This window comes from Oncorhynchus gorbuscha, linkage group LG18 (genome assembly GCF_021184085.1).
Source record: "Oncorhynchus gorbuscha isolate QuinsamMale2020 ecotype Even-year linkage group LG18, OgorEven_v1.0, whole genome shotgun sequence".
Lineage (NCBI taxonomy): Eukaryota > Metazoa > Chordata > Actinopteri > Salmoniformes > Salmonidae > Oncorhynchus > Oncorhynchus gorbuscha.
The window spans coordinates 25745169-25763814 of NC_060190.1; positions in this window are offsets into that span (position 1 = coordinate 25745169).

Below are 18646 nucleotides of genomic sequence, written 5' to 3' on the forward strand. Positions count from 1 at the left end.
TGAAGAGTAACATTACCACATGTGGCTTGCTATCAGTAATCCTTTGGCAAATACTGAGCATTTTGTTAGGGAGGTCAAAAGGTTCACTTCCATCTTCTTGACAAAAATGAAATAGTTAGACATTGGCAGAACCTAGAGATTATTGGAAGAAGCCAGAGATACAAATCATTCCACAAAACAGATTCAAGACATGAGAACGCACATTGGCTCCATGTAAAAACTCCCTGTACCTGGAAACTAGTCCAGTCCATAGTATAATTCATCTTGATGAACACTTAGCACACCATGGAATTATTTATATAACTAGTCCCTTCACATTGAACAATCCACAGGTATACTACCGTTGAAAGGTTTGGGGTCACTTAGAAATGTCCTTGTTTTCCATGAAAATATACATTAAATTTGTTTCAATATGAATAGGAAATATAGTGAAGACGTTGAGAAGGTTATAAATAATGATTTTTAATTGAAATAATAATTGTGTCCTTCAAACTTTTGTCAAAGAATCCTCCATTTGCAGCATTTACAGCCTTGCAGACCTTTGGCATTCTAGTTGTCAATTTGTTTAGGTCATCTGAATAGATTTCACCCATTGCTTCTTGAAGCACATCCCACAAGTTAGATTGGATTGATGGAAACTTCTTACGTACCATACGGTCAAGCTACTCCCATAACAACTCAATAGGGTTGAGATCCGGTGACTGTGCTGGCTACTCCATTATAGACAGAATACCAGCTGACTGCTTCTTCCTTAAATAGTTCTTGCATAGTTTGGAGCTGTGCTTTGGGTCATTGTCCTGTTGGAGGAAATTGGCTCCAATTAAGCGCTGTCCACAGGGTAGGGCATGGCATTGCAAAATGGAGTGATAGCCTTCCTTCTTCAAGATTCTTTTTATTCTGTACAAATCTCCCACCTTACCACCACCAAAGCACCCCAGACCATCACATTGCCTCCACCATGCTTGACAGATGGCTTCAAGCACTCCTCCAGCATTTTTTCATTTCTTCTGCATCTCACGAATGTTCTTTGTGATCTGAACACCTCAAACATAGATTAGTCTGTCCATAACACTTTATCCTAACCTTCCTCTGTCCAGTGTCTGTGTTATTTTGCCCATCTTAATATTTTACTTTATTGATCAGTCTAAGATATGGATTTTTCTTTGCAACTCTGCCTAGAAGGCCAGCATCCTGGAGTCGCCTCTTCACTGTTGACATTGAGACTGGTGTTTTGCCGGTACTATTTAATGAAGCTGGCAGTTAAGGACTTGTGAGGCGTCTGTTTCTCAAACTAGACACTCTAATGTACTTGTCCTCTTGCTCAGTTGTGCACCGGGGCCTCCCACTCCTCTTTCTATTCTGGTTAGAGCCCATTAGCTCTGTTCTGTGAAGGGAGTAGTACACAGCGTTGTACGAGATCTTCAGTTTCTTGGCAATTTCTCTCATGGAATAGCCTTAATTTCTCAGAACAATAATGGACTGACAAGTTTCAGAAGAAAGTTGTTTGTTTCTGGCCACTTTGAGCCTGCAATTGACCCCACAAATGCTGATGCTCCAGATACTCAACTAGAAGGACTGTTTTCAGCTGTGCTAACATAATTGCAAAAAAGTTTTCTAACGATCAATTAGCATTTTAAAATGATAAACTTGGATAAGCTAACACAACGTGCCATTGGAACACAGGAGTGCTGGTTGCTGATAATGGACTTCTGTACGCCTACTGTATGTAGATATTCCATAAAAAAATCTGTTGTTTCCAGCTATATTAGTCATTTACAACATTAACAATGTCTACATTATTTCTGATCAATTTGATGTTATTTTAATGGGCAAAAACAAGAACATTTCTAAGTGACCACAATCTTTTGAACGGTAGTGTACATCTTATTGTTTTCCACTGAATGGTGATGCCATGAAGAATTGGGGTGCCATTCCGCCATACTGCCAATGTGCATTCTGGTTAAAAAACAGGCCCCCGGCCTTGGTTCAGTTATTTCAGGGAGGTTGAACCTCATTGAGAAAAGGTAGTAATCCATCATTTGACATACCATGCAAAATGCTAACGTAAATCAGATCCAGGGGGAAAATGCAAACAAATGCAATAATTCATTTTGAGCAGAACATCTGGATGTAATGGTCTGTTTCTGGTTAGGTTCTGATAGTTGGTTCTTACAAATGGACCTTGTGATAGAAATATTATGTATTCACCTTATTTGGTGGATATTTCATTTTTATTTACTTAACAAACAGTAAGGTATTTCTGTCCTGCTAATGCTGAGTTTTATGGTGTCAACTCCAGCTTCCTGCAGCTAGTCTGGGTGTCAAGTACATGGGTTTTTACTAGAAATGGCTTGAAGCTGACAACTGATTGATGTCTCGGTGATAAGAAACCAAATATCCACATTCCATTCTATGATTAGTGGTGCATGTGAGACATATGTCTCTGGTCTGATTGAGCCTGCATTCCATAGACAAGATATGGTGTATGTTTAGCTGGGATAGAGAGGAGTAGAACAAAAGGCCTCAGTGGTCCTTAGACATCCTGGCCTGGGAAATGAGGCCAGGGTCGGGGGTTAAGATAACGCCAGGGGCAGATAAAGACAGGATGAGCCCAAAGTGGCTCATGGTGCACCCCCAATCTATCTGGGAATGGTGGAGCCAGCCATGGTTGAAGCATTTTTAAGTTTGGTATATAAAGACACAGTATTCTCTGTATGATTCAAGCACTCGGTCCGACAGTCAAGACTCTTGGGCTGACGGTTTCATTATTGAAATAATTAATCAATATTAAATAAAGATGATTATTTGAAGAAATTACTAAGTCTCTCTCAGTACTGAATTTCCACGACAACCTCCATTTCGTTGGGCATAGAAAAGTTAGCCACAGGGACATTCTAAGTCTTTTGCCTGCCCCGTGTTTGGGTCAATAAACATTTGTGACTTGCACTGTCTGCATCTGGGTCTTATCCTGAGTTCTGATAGTACCAATCCCAAATTGCCCCTTTAAAGCTAGAATCCTTATTTGGTCAAACTGCTACGTCCGTTTGGGATAATGCCACAACTAAGAAGTTACTGAAAATAAAGAACACTGTTTTTTTTCCCCCACGGAAATCATTGCACACGCAATAAAATAGCATAATATGTACAGATATTTCTTTTACCACACTACCAGACAATCCTCCATTTCATCAACAACAACATAAAACTACAAGAAGGCGCCGTGGCAGTTTCCCCAAATGCGGATTCGACCTTCAAGGTATAGAAGATATTGTACAATTTTACTTCATGTTTAGCTTTTTAAGGGTTTGATTGTTTGAAAACAAGTAACATAAGTGCAAGTATAATTTGTAAATCAAGTGTGTTAACACAAACAACTTAGTCTGAAAGTAGTTATACCAATGACCTCATATAACTCTAAACTGCCCTCAGCACATACACAACATTGCAGCTTTTGTGTCATTTTGGTGCATTAATCACTTAATGGTTTCCATTCTGGGTGTTGTTTTCATCTAGGCTGGGATTCCTACAGCGTTTCCAGACATGCTTTAGAGCAATGATTCCCAAAATGTGTAGGGGGCACGAGGGGTCGGCAGTGGGGTGCAGGAACTCAGTCCGACTTTAAAATTACTCTTGAGAGTTGTAATAGCAGAATGCCCAAGGTGCAATTTTGAAATTGGGTAGTGCATCATCAGTTCCTCTTGTCATGTTAGTAATTGCATACCGTAGAGCTATTTATAGCTTGTCAGAAATGTCCAGATCAACTAGCCCAGCTAACGTTTTCTTATTTAGGTTTTTTAGTCCACAGATGTTGTTGTAATATTTTAGTCACTCAAATATCGCATGAATACCTATTAGACATGGCAAAAATGTAGGATTGCAAGACCGAAGAAGCTTTAAACCTGCTGAATTCTCTTCACCAACAAGAGGGGTGTGAACAGTTTGTGTCATGAACAGTACTTGTGCCCGTAGACTAAATAGAATAAAATAGAATTTAAAAAAGTTTGGGAACCTCTGCTTTTGAGCACCACAGTGAACTAGCTCTGCTGAAATGGAACATGTCTCCCACCATCTGAAGGAACCTGAACTTCCTCATATCTATGTGTAAAATACCTCACACACATAAACAAAGGCAATATGGTTCCGCCTTATCTAAGATACTCTGGCATCAGCATTACCTCAAACCAAAACGTTTTGACTAGGGTTCATGGTGCAACCTGGTTTACATGGTCTGTGAATGTAACATTCACTCCACTGAAAACCACACAAGAGCAGTTATTGAGAAATACATTTTCAAAGGGATAAGTAGTCTAAGAAATATGTGTAATGGTTAATGGTTAGAGTTTTTCCTGACCCTATGAGCTTAGCAGGGAAAGCTCAGGACCTATTCCTGTCAGCAGGGGATAGGCCGGTGTAACACTGACCCCTACTGTTTAAACACGGAAGTGTAACTAAGCAGGCTGAAGAGCACCGGTAATTGTAGTTCATCGTTAGTACTGTGTGCGACAGTAATGTGCTGTATCTCAATCTGTATTGATAAGTACGGTGTGAGAACGTCCTATTACTTGGTTGTATCCCCAGACCAACATAGACCAACTCATGAATCATGAATGCGTGCCTTGGTTTGAGGGTTAAATGTACTGTTTGCGTAACAATCACATCCTGGAATTGAGAGAACGTTCTAACATCACGTGCATAAAAAGAAAACTCACGCTGGGGCGACCGTTAGAGATATTTGGAACTCGCGCATGAAAGGGTTAAACAATGGCTTTTTTTTCTGTCCACTCTTTCGTAAAGCCCGGCTCTGTGGAGTGTACAGCTTAAAGTGGTCTAATCTCCGCTGTGGAGCTTTGCAGCTCCTTCAGGGTTATCTTTGGTCTCTTTATTGCCTCTCTGAATAATGCCCTCCTTGCCTGGTCCGTGAACTTTGGTGGGCGGCCCCCTCTTGGCAGGTTTGTTGTGGTGCCTTTACACTTTTTAATAATGGATTTAATGGTGCTCCGTGGGATGTTCAAAGTTTTGGATATTTTTATAACCCAACCCTGATCTGTACTATTCCACAACTTTGTCCCAGTCCTGTTTGGAGAACTCCTTGGTCTTCATGGCTTGCTTGGTGGTGCCGCCTTGCTTGGTGGTGTCGACTTTAAATGTACAATAAGAACGAGATGATTACAACATGACATTCATGGTCAGTTCATTATTCAAGCCTTTGTAAGAAGAGACTTATAGGAATCATGTCTGTCACCACCTAAACAGATGGATTTCAAAATCATTAGCGTATAAGTTATTAAAGCATTACTATTGGCAAAAATGAAGCATACATCTATATTTACAAAGTATGTAAACACCACTTCAAATGAGTGGATTTGGCTATTTCAGCCCCACCCATCGTTGACAGGTGTATAGAATCGAGCGCACAGCCATGCAATCTCCATAGACAAACACTGACAGTAGAATGGCCAAACTGAAGAGCTAAGTGACTTTCAACATGGTACCGTCATAGTATGCCACCTTTCCAACAAGTTAGTTCATCAAATTTCTGCCCTGCTATATCTGCCATTGTCAACTATAAGTGCTGTTATTGTGAAGTGGAAACGTCTAGGAGCAACAAAGGCTCAGTCGCTAAGTGGTAGGCCACACAAGCTCACAGAACGGGATCGCCATGTGCTGAATCACGTAGCACATACAAATCGTCTGTCCTCGGTTGCAACACTCACTACCGAGTTCCAAACTGCTTCTGGAAGCAAAGTCAGGACAAGAACTGTTCATCGGGGGCTTCATGAAATGGGTTAACATGGCCGAGCAGCCGCACACCAGCCTAAGATCACAATTGTTTATTTTTTTTATTTCACCTTTATTTAACCAGGTAGGCTAGTTGAGAAGAAGTTCTCATTTACAACTGAGACCTGGCCAAGATAAAGCATAGCAGTGTGAACAGACAACACAGAGTTACACATGGAGTAAACAATTAACAAGTCAATAACACAGTAGAAAAAAAGAGAGTCTATATACATTGTGTGCAAAAGGCATGAGGAGGTAGGAAAATAATTACAATTTTGCAGATTAACACTGGAGTGATAAATGACAAGATGGTCATGTACAGGTAGAGATATTGGTGTGCAAAATAAATAAAAACAGTATGGGGATGAGGTAGGTAAAAATGGGTGGGCTATTTACCGATAGACTATGTACAGCTGCAGCGATCGGTTAGCTGCTCAGATAGCAGATGTTTGAAGTTGGTGAGTTCAGCGATTTTTGCAATTAGTTTCAGTCACAGGCAGCAGAGAACTGGAACGAAAAGCGGCCAAATGAGGTGTTGGCTTTAGGGATGATCAGTGAGATACACCTGCTGGAGCGCGTGCTACGGGTGGGTGTTGCCATCGTGACCAGTGAACTGAGATAAGGCGGAGCTTTACCTAGCATGGACTTGTAGATGACCTGGAGCCAGTGGGTCTGGCGACGAATATGTAGCGAGGGCCAGCCGACTAGAGCATACAGGTCGCAGTGGTGGGTGGTATAATGTGGTTTAGTGACAAAACGGATGGCACTGTGATAAACTGCATCCAGTTTGCTGAGTAGAGTGTTGGAAGCCATTTTGTAGATGACATCGCCAAAGTCCAGGATCGGTAGGATAGTCAATTTTACGAGGGTAAGTTTGGCGGCGTGAGTGAAGGAGGCTTTGTTGCGGAATAGAAAGCTGACTCTTGATTTTATTTTAGATTGGAGATGTTTGATATGAGTCTGGAAGGAGAGTTTACAGTCTAGCCAGACACCTAGGTACTTATAGATGTCCACATATTCAAGGTCGGAACCATCCAGGGTGGTGATGCTGGTCAGGCGTGCGGGTGCAGGCAGCGAACGGTTGAAAAGCATGCATTTGGTTTTACTAGCGTTTAAGAGCAGTTGGTGGCCACGGAAGGAATGTTGTATGGCATTGAAGCTCGTTTGGAGGTTAAATAGCACAGTGTCCAAGGACAGGCCGGAAGTATATAGAATGGTGTCGTCTGCGTAGAGGTGGATCAGGGAATCGCCCGCAGCAAGAGCATCATCATTAATATATACAGAGAAAAGAGTCGGCCCGAGAATTGAACCCTGTGGCACCCCCATAGAGACTGCCAGAGGACCGGACAGCATGCGCTCCGATTTGACACACTGAACTCTGTCTGCAAAGTAATTGTTGAACCAGGCAAGGCAGTCATCCGAAAAACCGAGGCTACTGAGTCTGCCGATAAGAATATGGTGATTGACAGAGTCGAAAGCCTTGGCAAGGTCGATGAAGACGGCTGCACAGTACTGTCTTTTATCGATGGCGGTTATGATATCGTTTAGTACCTTGAGCGTGGCTGAGGTGAACCCGTGACCGGCTCGGAAACCAGATTGCACAGCGGAGAGGGAACGGTGGGATTCGAGATGGTCAGTGACCTGTTTGTTGACTTGGCTTTCGAAGACCTTAGATAGGCAGGGCAGGATGGATATAGGTCTGTAACAGTTTGGGTCCAGGGTGTCTCCACCTTTGAAGAGGGGGATGACTGCGGCAGCTTTCCAATCCTTGGGGATATCAGACGATATGAAAGAGAGGTTGAACAGACTGGTAATAGGGGTTGCGACAATGGCGGCGGATAGTTTCAGAAATAGAGGGTCCAGATTGTCAAGCCCAGCTGATTTGTACGGGTCCAGCTTTTGCAGCTCTTTCAGAACATCTGCTATCCGGATTTGGGTAAAGGAGAACCTGGAGAGGCTTGGGCGAGTAGCTGCGGGGGGGGCGGAGCTGTTTGCCGAGGTTGGAGTAGCCAGGCGGAAGGCATGGTCAGCCGTTGAGAAATGCTTGTTGAAGTTTTCGATAATCATGGGTTTATCGGTGGTGACCGTGTTACCTAGCCTCAGTGCAGTGGGCAACTGGGAGGAGGTGCTCTTGTTCTCCATGGACTTCACAGTGTCCCAGAACTTTTTGGAGTTGGAGCTACAGGATGCAAACTTCTGCCTGAAGAAGCTGGCCTTAGCTTTCCTGACTGACTGCGTGTATTGGTTCCTGACTTCCCTGAACAGTTGCATATCACGGGGACTATTCGATGCTATTGCAGTCCGCCACAGGATGTTTTTGTGCTGGTCGAGGGCAGTCAGGTCTGGAGTGAACCAAGGGCTATATCTGTTCTTAGTTCTGCATTTTTTGAACAGAGCATGCTTATCTAAAATGGTGAGGAAGTTACTTTTAAAGAATGACCAGGCATCCTCATCTGACGGGATGAGGTCAATGTCCTTCCAGGATACCCGGGCCAGGTTGATTAGAAATGCCTGCTCACAGAAGTGTTTTAGGGAGCGTTTGACAGTGATGAGGGGTGGCCGTTTGACTGCGGCTCCATAGCGGATACAGGCAATGAGGCAGTGATCGCTGAGATCCTGGTTGAAGACAGCAGAGGTGTATTTGGAGGGCCAGTTGGTCAGGATGACATCTATGAGGGTGCCCTTGTTTACAGATGTAGGGCTGTACCTGGTGGGTTCCTTGATGATTTGTGTGAGATTGAGGGCATCTAGCTTTTACACCTGCTTTTACACCTGCATTGTTTGCTGTTTGGGGTTTTAGGCTGGGTTTCTGTACAGCACTTTGAGATATCAGCTGATGTACGAAAGGGCTATATAAATACATTTGATTTGATTTGATTTGATCTAGCTTAGATTGTAGGACTGCCGGGGTGTTAAGCATATCCCAGTTTAGGTCACCTAACAGAACAATCTCTGAAGCTAGATGGGGGGCGATCAATTCACAAATGGTGTCCAGGGCACAGCTGGGAGCTGAGGGGGGGTCGGTAGCAGGCGGCAACAGTGAGAGACTTATTTCTGGAGAGAGTCATTTTTAAATTTAGTCGTTCGAACTGTTTGGCTATGGACCTGGAAAGTATGACATTACTTTGCAGGCTATCTCTGCAGTAGACTGCAACTCCACCCCCTTTGGCAGTTCTATCTTGACGGAAAATGTTATAGTTGGGTATGGAAATCTCAGAATTTTTGGTGGCCTTCCTGAGCCAGGATTCAGACCCGGAAAGGACATCAGGGTTAGCAGAGTGTGCTAAAGCAGTGAGTAAAACAAACTTAGGGAGGAGGCTTCTCATGTTGACATGCATGAATCCAAGGCTTTTTCGATCACAGAAGTCAACAAATGAGGGTGCCTGGGGACATGCAGGGCCTGGGTTTCAGGCCCAGGCACTGGGTGATGATGAGAGAGGTTGTATCTCTGGACATGCTGGTTGTAAATGGGTGAGGTCACCACATGTGTGGGAGGTGGGACAAAGGAGGTATCAGGGGTATGAAGAGTGGAACTAGGGGCTCCATTGTAAACTAAAACAATGATAACTAACCTGAACAGTATACAAGGCATATTGACATTTGAGAGAGACATACAGCGAGGCATACAGTAATCACAGGTGTTGAATTGGGAGAGCTAGCTAAACAGTAGGTGAGACAACAACAGCTAATCAGCTAGCACAACAACAGCAGGTAAAATGGCGTTGACTAGGCAGGGAGGGTCGGATTAACTACACACAGAGCCTGAGTGCGGCTGGGGGTGACAGATAAAACATAAACAAGCAGAATGGAGTACCGTGATTAATGGACAGTCCAGCATTCATCAGCTATGTAGCCAAGTGATCAGTGTCCAGGGGGCAGCGGTGGATGGGACTGGCGAGTATTATCCAGGTAAAAAAAACTGTCTGGCTGTGCAGAAGGTAAAGCCTCTAGCAGTGGCTAACAATGACTAAATAGCTTGTAGCTAGTTAGCTGGTTAGCTTCTGGAGGTTCTTGAATGTGTTCTAAAAATTAAAAATAATAGCGATTGCGTATCATATAGGGTGAGGCAGGTTACCGGAAGGTATAATCTAATTAAAAATCGAAAAGAGATTGAAAGTAAATATGGGTCCAGTGAGTGGTTGGGCTGGCTGAGGACGCGGCGATTCAGACAGTTAGCAGGCCTGTGTTAACAAGCTAACACTTAGTAGGCCGGGGCTGAGCAAGGTAGAGTTCAAATCTGCAAGTGACTCCATCTGACTACTTTCAGAGAAGACAAAATCATACTTTTAGTTCTCCTTGCATTAAGCACAAGTTTCAATTTGAAAAGTTGCCATTGAACAGCATCAAAAGCCAACTGTAAGTCCTGAAAAGACTTCTCAATATTAGATGTGCTAGAATAAATACTTGTGTCATCGGCATACAGATGAAGATTTGCAGAGTCAGTCTCCCTGTGTAATTTACTGTACCATCGTGGCCAGAAGTTTTGAGTTTTGACAGAAAGTTTTGACAGACGTTTTGACAGAAATATTAATTTTCACAAAATCTGCCTCAGTTTGTATGATGGTAATTTTCATATACTCCAGAATGTTATGAAGAGTGATCAGATGAATTGCAATTAATTGCAAAGTCCCTTTTTGCCATGCAAATGAACTGAATCCCATCAAAAGTTTTCCACTGCATTTCAGCCCTACCACAAAAGGACCAGCTGACATCATGTCAGTGACTCTCTCGTTAACACAGGTGTGAGTGTTGACGAGGACAAGGAGATCTGGAAACTTCAATAGGAGGGTGGTGCTTGGAATCATTGTTCTTCCTCTGTCAAACATGGTTACCTGCAAGGAAACACGTGCCATCATCATTGCTTTGCACAAAAAGGGCTTCACAGGCAAGGATATTGCTGCAATAAGATTGCACCTAAATCAACCATTTATCGGATCATAAAGAACTTCAAGGAGAGCGGTTCAATTGTTTTGAAAAAGGATTCAGGGTGCACAAGAAAGTCCAGCAAGCACCAGGACCGTCTCCTAAAGTTGATTCAGCTGCGGGATCGGGGCACCACCATTACAGAGTTTGCTCAAGAATGGCAGCAGGCAGGTGTGAGTGCATCTGCATGCACAGTGAGGAAAATACTTTTAGGATGGCCTGGTGTGAAGAAGGACAGCAAAGAATCCTCTTCCTTCCAGGAAAAACATCAGGGACTGACTGATATTCTGCAAAAGATACAGGGATTGGACTGCTGAGGACTGGGGTAAAGTTATTTTCTCTCTGAAAAAACTTGTCCGGAGAAGACAAGGTGAGCGCTACCATCAGTCCTGTGTCTTGCCAACAGTAAAGCATCCAGAGACCATTCATGTGTGGGGTTGCTTCTCAGCCAAGGGAGTGGGCTCACTCACAAGTTTGCCTAAGAACACAGCCATGATTAAAGATTGGTACCAACACATTCTCCGAGAGCAACTTCTCCCATCTATCCAGGAACAGTTTGGTGACGAACAATGCCTTTTCCAGCATGATGGAGCACCTTGCTATAAGGCAAAAGTGACTAAGTCACTAAGTGGCTCGGGGAACAAAATATCGATATTTTGGGTCCATGGCCAGGACACTCCCCAGACCTTAATCCCATTGAGAACGTGTGGTCAATCCTCAAGAGGCGGGTGATCAAACAAAAACCCAGAAATTCTGACAAACTCCAAGCATTGATTATGCAAGAATGGGCTGCCATCAGTCAGGATGTGGCCCAGAAGTTAATTGACAGCATGCCAAGGCAGATTGCAGAGGTCTTGAAAAAGAAGTGTCAACACTGCAAATATTGACTCTTTGCATCAACTTCATGTAATTGTCAATAAAAGCATTTGACACTTATGAAATGCTTGTAATAATACTTCAGTATTCCATAGTAACATCTGACAAAAATATCTAGACACTGAGGCAGCAGACTTTGTGAAATGTAACATTTGTGTCGTTCTCAAAACTTTTGGCCATGGCTGTATATTGTATACAGTGTAAAAAGGATTGGACCTTAAATTGAGCCCTGGGGAACTCCTTTTGTTAGCCTTCGAAACTCAAATTTCATACCCTCCTATGCTACACACTGTGTTCTTTCAGAAAGGTAATTTCGGAACCAATCCAATACATCAACAATTAATCCAACCAGTTTCAGTCTATACAACAGCAGGGCATTGTCAACAGTGCCAAAGGCCTTCGATAAGTCAATTAAAAGTGAAAGCTGGTTGTAATTGTATTAAGCTTGGCTCTAAAAACCCGACTGGAATTGAGATAAAACTGAGTAACATATACTATGAAGAAAGTCTTTCAACTGCGAGTTCACCAGTTTTCCTAAACTTTTGCGAGTGCAGACTGTTAATCAGATATGGGATGATAGTTATCCAACTGGGACTGATCTCCACCCTTATGTAAAGGCAGCTTTTGATAACTCTGGACACTGCTTTCCAGACATTTGGAATCATATTACTCGCCAATGAAAAATGTAATATGTGTGAGATGGGCAGCAATGATTTCTGCACCATTTTATTTTAAAATAAGGGTTCAATTAATGCGGGCAAGCTGCTTTCTTAATATCAACTTCTGAAAGATCAATCAATCCTTCACTCTGCGGTCCAACTAATCCCAAACCATTTCAATTGGGTTGAGGCTGGGTGATTGTGGAGGCCAGGTCATCTGATGAAGCACTGCATCACTCTCCTTCTTGGTCAAATAGCCCTTACACATTCTGGAGGTGTGTTTTGGGTCATTTTCCTGTTTAAAAATAAATGATAGTCCTACTAAGCGCTAACCAGATGGGATACTGTATCGCTGCAGAATGCTGTGGTAGCCATGCTGGTTAAGTGTGCATTGAATTCTAAATAAATCACAGACAGTGTCACCAGCAAAGCACTCCCACACCATCGCACCTCATCCTCAATGCTTCACGGTGGGAACCATCATCCGTTCACCTATTCTGCAACTCACAAATTTGTTATTTGTTATTTTCATCAATTTTGAATCCAGGCTGTAACATAATAAAAATGTGGAATAAGTTAAGGGGTATGAATACTTTCTGAAGGCACTGTATCAGTGCTTCAAGAAACTCACCTGCTCCAAAAAGGACGCATAGAATACAGAACTATTTGTTCGGACTGGCTGCTTTTTACCCCCCCCCCAAAAAAAAAAAAAACTAAAAAACTAAAAACTAAAGGGGTTATCATAATAATACATAAGAAACTAAAAATCACCATCTTGGATAAAGGCAATGGCCAAGAAGGCAGAATCACTTTCCTTAAACGTAATCATATTGGAAACAAAATAGCCTTTTTTAATATGTATGCTCCTTATTCATATGGTCCTATGTTTTTTGATTCTCTGAACAGCCTATTGTTAGAATTAACTCAATTCCATCTGGTTATTGGGACAGACATGAATGCAAATTTTTGACATATGGGACAAATCTAATAAGACCAATGACAATTCACAAGCAAACAAGGCTCTCCAAGGTATACTCTCTGATTACAAGCTCATTTATGCCTGGAGGAGTACGTAATCCAAACTCAAACATGTCAGGATTTGGCCAGGGTTGTTCTGGTTTTTGGTCACTAGATGCCCCCATTGTGCCTTTTGACCTTTTGTTTTCCCTTGATCCCCATTATTATTTGCACCTGTGCCTCGTTTCCCCTGATTGTATTTAAACCTTTGTTTTCCCTCAGTTCTTTGCTCTGTGTTTGTATGTTAGCACCCAGCCCTAGTACTCTGTGAACTCTTGTTGATCCCGGTAGACTCTCTTGTGGAATTCTGTTTTTTGTTCTTGTTTATTTTTGAGTATCTTTTGAGGCTTTTTTATGCTATACCTTCCACCTTGTGGATTTACCTTTTTGTCTTGGAGGATTACCTTTGTTCTTGTGGAATTCCTTTTGAGGTTGTGGAGTTACATGTTTTCCTGAAGAACTTCACTTTTTACTTCATTAAATACACCGTCTCAAGTACTGCTGTGTCTGCCTCATCTTCTGGGTTCTGCCGACTATTCGTGGCTCAGTTGGTTAAGTGACTGTTTCTCACTCCGGTGACCCGGGTTCGTAACCGGTTCCTGACAAAACAGCCATAAAATATTCTCCCAAATCGATGTTATATTATTATCTACACCTGTATTTGACATATGACCTAATGATCAATCAGCTAATATAGAAATGATTGAATCTGAAACAGGAGAATTACTATCAGAACCCAAATGAATCAGTAAAATATTCTCCCACTTGTATAAAACAACTGTTCACCACTGATTGTAAACCCACATCATCACATGGGGCGGCAGGATAGCCTAGTGGTTAGAGCGTTGGACTTATAACTGAAAGGTTGCAAGTTCGAATCCCCGAGCTGAAAAGGTACAAATCTGTCGTTCTGCCCCTGAACAGGCAGTTAACCCACTGTTCCTAGGCTGTCATTGAAAATAAGAATTTGTTCTTAACTGACTTGCCTAGTAAAATAAAAAAATAAAAATCAAGACAGACTAAGTCCTTTCTCAAACAATTAAGAACTCCTCTCCTCTCCAAAGAGGAAGATGCCTTATTGGGAGCCCAAATCTCTTTAAATGAACTCAAAAAAGGCAAATCACCTGGATAGGTTTGTCTGAAATGTTGGAATCAATTAGGTCTTTTATTGCTCAAAATGATTTGAACACCATGTCACAAAGGTTCATTTGGGAGAGATGTGAATACAGCACTAATTTAGCTTTTATTAAAGGGAGTTTCACCCTGGCTCTGACCCTGGCTCTGACATGGCATCATTACTATATTAACAACATTATATTGTTAACATAAACATCACCGTTATCCAAACCACAAGCTAGAACTGGGACATTTTCATGTCACTGGTAGAATCAGGAAGTTTTGACTCCCCGTTTATTCGTCTGCTCATAGTGAACCACAAAGTCAGGCAAACATAGACATACTGATACTGCCCGCTGGGTAGAGGCTTGCCCACAAACTTGAATAATGGCGTTATTTACTTCGAACGACCAACATTTTTCTCACTAATGTTTGTCATCATGCCTGTGTGATGTTCTGTGCCTGGCTGTGCTAATTACAAACAAGTGTTACATTTCACTGTTCTACCTACCAGAGATTAACCAAAATTCTGCTAGTGGCTTGCGGCTATCAATAATGATGCGATGACCAAAGATTATCAGAGCGATTTTCAGGCTGAACTGATGGGGACAGCTGAGAAGTGATTATTATCCATTATCTTCACAACAAAACAGTCGATTCTCAATTAGAGGTAACCTAGCTTGCTAGCTTGCTTGCTATCCTAGTTGGACTACTGTAGCTGGGTGAGTTAGCTAGCTAGCTAATACAGTCCTGTATTGAAATCTGAAAGCCATCAGCTAAATCATATAGCACACTGTCAATCAATTTTGTTTATGCCATGGTTATCACTTCTAGACTGATAGCTACCTTTGTTCTGTGTTTGACTGGTGTTAACTAACGTAAGTTAGCCAATGTTACTCTTATTTGGTATCAATTTGGTAGCCATGTATTCCACCCTTGTCTAGAAAACACTCCGTTGCTAAAAATAGAATTGCTGATATAGCTAATTCACTCTCTGTTTGTGCGTTGGTAGCAATGATGCTTGTGTCTAAATCGTCTGTGGTTGGTTAGTTGGTTCTCAACCAGTCTCAGTTGTCTAGCACCTCTACACTACTTATATACATGTCAGTTGGGATTAAGAAGTGAGTATAAGCAATGCCCACTAATAGAAAGCATGTGTATAGATACGGCTTATACCTGTGTATACCCTCCACTACACCACTGGCCCTTTGTGTTTGACAAGAAGTGCCCCCTCCTACATGAGTGCGCTGGTATTACAGTTATAGTGTCCTTTCAGAATCATGAACCTGTTACACAGACTGAAGGCCTATAGGTTCACCACTGCGCAAACATATCTATAATAGATATTAACAGGGGCGCCACTTTGGTTTTAGAAGTAGGGGGGGACATAAGCTCCCTAAGAATTTGTTTGATCATCTAAAGCTCATTTCCTGCATTTTTACATAATCCAATATGCAGTCTCTATTTACAGTAGAATAAAAAGTCAGCAAAAATGCCCACAGTCATCAAGCTATTAAATACGTTTAAGTGATTATTAAAGAGACTGAACTAGATCAAAGGTAATTCAATAATAAATATTGTGTTGCACCTTTAACCAATACCCTAACAAATGAACAACTCTTGAAAAATACAAAGACTTTTGGTTGTCTTTATTAAGGCATCTTCTATATCAACTTTCAGCCGGACCGACCAGCCAGCCAGAGCCCCTCCAGTCTATCCTGGCCTACTGAGGAGTGACGGACTACATCCTATTTGGAGGGGTGCTCTCATCTTATCTATCAACATAAACAGGGCTCTAACTCCTCTAGCTCCACAATGAGATAGGGTGCAGGCCAGGCAGCAGGCTGTTAGCCAGCCTGCCAGTTTAGTGGAGTCTGCCACTAGCACAGTCAGTGTAGTCATTGAAACCGTGTCTGTGCCTCGATCTAGGTTGAGCAAAACTAAATATGGGGGTTATGGCTTTAGCAATCTCACTGGAATAAAGACTTCCTCCAATCCTGTCATTGTTGAAAGAGATTCTGATATCTCAAAATAGATCCCTCACTTCCAAGGCAGTCATAGTCAATTAACTAATCACTGATCATAATCTTGATGTGATTGGCCTGACTGAAAGATCGCTTAAGCCTGATGAATTAACTGTGTTAAATGAGGGCTTTCCTCCTGGTTACACTAGTGACCATATCCCCTGCGCATCCCGCAAAGGCGGAGGTGTCACTAACATTTACAACAGCAAATTTCAATATACCCCCCTAAAAATGACTGCGCTTTCATCTTTTGAGCTTCCAGCCTACTCAATCACTTTTTATAGCTACTGTTTACAGGCCTCTTGGGCTGTATACAGTGTTCTTCACTGAGTTCCCTGAATTCCTATCGGACCTTGGCAGATAATGGCAGATAATATTCACATTTTTTATGACTTTAATATTCATATGGAAAAGTCCACAGACCCACTCCAAAAGGCTTTCAGAGTCATCATTGACTCATAGGGTTTGTCCAACATGTCTCCGGACCTACTCATTGCCAAAGTCATTCCCTGGATCTAGTTTTGTCACATCGATTAAATATTGTGGATCTAAATGTTTTTCCTCATAATCCTGGACTATCGGACCACCATTGGAATGCATTTGCAATCGCAACTAATAATCTGCCCACACCCCAACCAAGGATCATCTAAAGCCATGTTATAAATTCTCGGGCAACCCAAAGATTCCTTGATGCCCTTCCAGACTCCTTCCACCTACCGAAGGTCGGCGGAGTTCAAAAATCGGTTAACCACCTAACTGAGGATCTACATTTAACCTTGCATAATACCCTAGATGCAGTCACACCCCTAAAAACAAACAAAAATTGTCACATGAAATTTGCTCCCTGCTATACAAAAACTACGCAATTCCTGAAGCAAGCATCCATAAAATTGGAATGGAAATGGTGCTCAACCAAACTGGAACTCTTTCGACTAGCTTGGATATCGAAGAGCCCACTTTGCTGCTCGGTCATCCTATTTCTTCAACCTAATAGAGGAGAATAAGAAGAATCCAAAATGTATCTTTGATACTGTCGCAAAGCTAACTAAAAAGCAGAATTCAACAAGAGAGGATGGCTTTCACTTCAGCAATGATGAATTATTTAACTTCTTTGATGAAAAGATCATGATCATTAGAAAGCAAATTACTGACTCCCATTTGAATCTGCATACTTCTCCAATGCTCAGTTGTCTGCACTGAGTCTGCACACAACTGCCAGGACCTAGGATCAATGGAGACACTAAAGTTTTTAATCATGTATCTCTTGACACATTCATGAACACGTCATGGCCTCTAAACCCTCAAGCTGCACACTGGACCCTATTCCAACTACTTCCTGTGTTTTGCCCTCCTATGTTGATCATAATAAATTGCTCCCTATCCACCAGCTGTGTACCAAACTCACTAAAAGTGGCAGTAATAAAGGCAAATAATGTATGCCGAAATGCTTCAGTCTGTTTTTAGACCCCATGATAGCTCTGAGACTGCACTCGTGAAGGCGATAAATTACCTTTTAGTGGAATCAGACCAAGGCTCTGCATCTGTCCTCGTGCTCCTAGACCTCAATGTTGCTTTTGAGACCATCATCACCACGTTATTTTGTAAAGATGAGAAACCCTACTTGGTTTACAAAGTTTTTGCCTGGTTTAGATCTTATCTATCAGATAGATATCAGTTCGTCTCTGTGGATAGTTTGTCCTCTAACAAATCAATTGTAAGTTGAGGCATTCCTCAAAGTCCAATTCTAGGATCACTACTGTTTTCACAATGTAGTCTACCTCTTGGTGACATCATTCAGAAACACAATGTCAACTTTCACTGCTATGCGGACGACACACAGCTGTACATTTTGATGAAACTGGGCAAAGCCTTAAATTTGCCTGTTTTACTTTTAAACTCGGACAAAACAGAGATGATAGTTCTAGGTCCCAAGAAACACAGAGATCTGATGTTGGATCTAACAATTAATATTGATGGTTGTACAGTCATCTCAAATTAATCTGTGAAGGACCTTGGCTTTAATCTGGACCCTGATCTGTCTTCTGACAAACATATTAATAATATTTCAAGGAGAGCTTTTTTCCATCTTCGTAACATTTCAAATATCATAAACGTTTTGTCCAAAATTGATGCAGGAAAACGAATCCATGCTTTTGTCACTTCTAGATTAAACTAATGCAATGCTCTACTCTCCGACTACCCGGATAAAACACTAAATAAACTTCAGTTAGTGCTAAACACAGCTGCTAGAAT